Genomic DNA, 2672 nt, shown 5'->3' with positions numbered 1-2672 from the left:
ATAAAATCAATAGCAAAAAAATAAAATAAAATAAAATAAAATAAAATAAATAAAATAGATTAAATTAGCCAAAAGTAATGACTAACATAAATTTAAAAAAAAAATGAATTGACTAAATTGGCTCATTGCTAACATAATTTTAAAAAAAAAATGTAACAAAGCCGGAAGTAAGATGAGGAACACAAGTAAAAAATAGTTTTGATATATAAACCTTTCAAAGACTTTACTCATGCAATATTCCCATGAAATCTAACATTAGAGCATCATAAACTTTAGAGAAATGATAGAAATTGATGTCATGTTCAAATAGGTTGACTTTAATACAAAGGACAAATCAAACTTTCTTAAGGATAAATTGGGGACACCAGCCTAAGCTAATCAGGTAGGTGGCCTTACCATCCGTATGGTTATAATTGATGTTAACTATGTCCGTGGTTTTGGAAGTGTCATATATATTGATATGTGTGAAATGTTTGTGAATCGATATGCTTATAATATGTTATAATATGTGAATTGTATGATAATACTTACGGTACCATGTGTTCAATGGTATATTTGAGATAGGATACGAGGAGGATGCACTAAACGTAATGTAACGATAGGAGTAAGACATGTTCATGAAACGTTATGGTTTGATTACGTATCAAAGTGCTATGGGTATGACAGATTGATAAAAACGATATGGTCACGATGGATTCATAAAACAATACGATTAGGTTATCGGTAGAAAGAGATAGAATTATGATAGATTGATAGAACGATAGCGTTACGATACTTTCCTGTAACGTTATGAATAAGGTACGTTCAGGTAACGACACAACTATGATATGTCTAAGGACGATAAGACTATGATAAATTAGGGAAGGATATAACCACGAAGTTTTTACGATATGTTATGATTATGATACGACATGTAAAGGGCGGATATATATCCAACAAGTGTCAAAGAGGGACGCGAGAATAAATTATTCTCAAGCTTTCTTTACATCGGTCAAAGAGTATTTGATAAGCTTTCAAAATTAAGGGTTTTCTTTTTTTCTTTCGTTCTCCCTTTTCACGTTTAATTTTTTTTTTAAATAAAAAAAAGTTTAATGTGAGACTGAAGAAGTTAGAAAGGAGAAAGAAATGAATGTAATAAAACTTTTCCGTCGGTAGGAATGGAAATGGTGAATGGGTCCTTGACGATAGTCGACCACTATACTTTGGTTTTGGATGTAAGTGATGATTATCATTAATATGAGTTGTGTCAATACCACACCGTTATTAAGAGGAAGTAAAGTAGAGTAGAATTGATCAAGCGATCCATTTGTTGAGAGTATTGTAAGAGGCACACAAGTAAGAATGTTGGATATAACTACTCTTTCACATCTGAGGGATGAGTCTCATAGATCCAACTACAATATCAAAGAAACTTCAGGTGGTAGGGATGAGTCTCAAATATACTAACAAGTACTACTAACATTGGTCTCAATGACTTAAAGAATACAACTATAAAGAATTTAATTCCAAATTCCAATCTATTCTAATGGACAAACGCTTTATTAGACTCTATTGTAAGATTTCAATTCATCAATTTAAGTAGCGTTCAACTACAACTATAGATGCTTTAGTACCAATTAAGGATGTCAATATCCTAGTAGTGCAGAATGCAGGAATGTTCGTAGTTGAAAAGAATAACGAGAATAGTGGACATCGGGTTCTAAGTACATGGTCGGTAGTAAATCGAACAAAGTGCCTGTCCAAAATAAAAGGGCCCAACCAGATTCGAACTAGTGACGTCTTGATCTGCAGTCAAATGCTCTACCACTGAGCTATGGACCCATTTTGCATAATTTTGACCTTAGTGACCCCTTCTAGAGTGTCAGTCCAAAAGTGTAAAAAGTGTCTATCCAAAATAAAAGGGTCCAACCAAGTTCAAACGCGTGACTGGTCAAATTCTCTACCAGTGAGCCATGGATCCATTTTGTAGGATTTTAACCTTAGTGACCCCTTAGACATAGTGTCGGTCCAAAAAGTGTAACAAATTTCTATCCAAGATAGAAGGGCCCAACTAGGTTCGAATTTGTGACCTCTTGATCTGCAATCAAATGCTTTAACATTGAGCTATGGACCCATTTTGTATGATCTCAACCTTAGTAACCCCTTCTACAGATTATCGGTCCAAAAGTGACCCTACCGAATCGGCTATGGACCAACTTTGTATAAATTGGTGGATGACCTATTGGGAATTAAACACAAGTCGTTAGATTCAAAGTCGAAAGTGCTAACCACTACATCATAGAACCACTTGTTAAACTTTATTTTTGCAGCGATTTTGATAAGCTTCAACAACGCTGGATTTTGCAAAGCTAGAGGTAATTGAACTTTTGAGTCCATGTAAATAATTGGTTGGATTAGTATGAGTTTGAGACTTTGTTAGAAACTCTCCCATAGGTAATCTCCCAAGGTGTTTTCAACTTCTTCTATAGGTAGAATTTTAAAATCAAACCACAACAAAATTTACTTCTATCTAGTAAAATTATTTTTTGTTTGAAACAAGAGTATTCCCTTTTTTTTCTAAAACTAAATTTTACTCTCCCATAGATTTTAATAGTTTTTTTAATTCAATTTTCTTTAAAATTTGTGTACACACAATGGAAATAATATATATATATATATATATATATATATAT

The 2672-nt window shown here is 32.8% G+C and overlaps 1 non-coding gene across 1 annotated transcript; it reads right to left on the bottom strand.

Annotated features, from left to right (window-relative positions):
• Nucleotides 1-1749: 1749 nt before the first annotated feature.
• TRNAC-GCA lies at nucleotides 1750-1821 on the bottom strand. Its single transcript has one exon. It is a non-coding gene; the product is annotated as a tRNA-Cys (tRNA).
• Between the last annotated feature and the right edge of the window lie 851 nt (nucleotides 1822-2672).

This window comes from Cucurbita moschata, unplaced genomic scaffold, assembly GCF_002738365.1.
Source record: "Cucurbita moschata cultivar Rifu unplaced genomic scaffold, Cmos_1.0 Cmo_Scf00092, whole genome shotgun sequence".
In the NCBI taxonomy this organism is placed as follows: domain Eukaryota; kingdom Viridiplantae; phylum Streptophyta; class Magnoliopsida; order Cucurbitales; family Cucurbitaceae; genus Cucurbita; species Cucurbita moschata.
The sequence above is the reverse complement of the archived record's forward strand: the minus strand, read 5'-3'. Positions and strand labels throughout refer to the sequence as shown.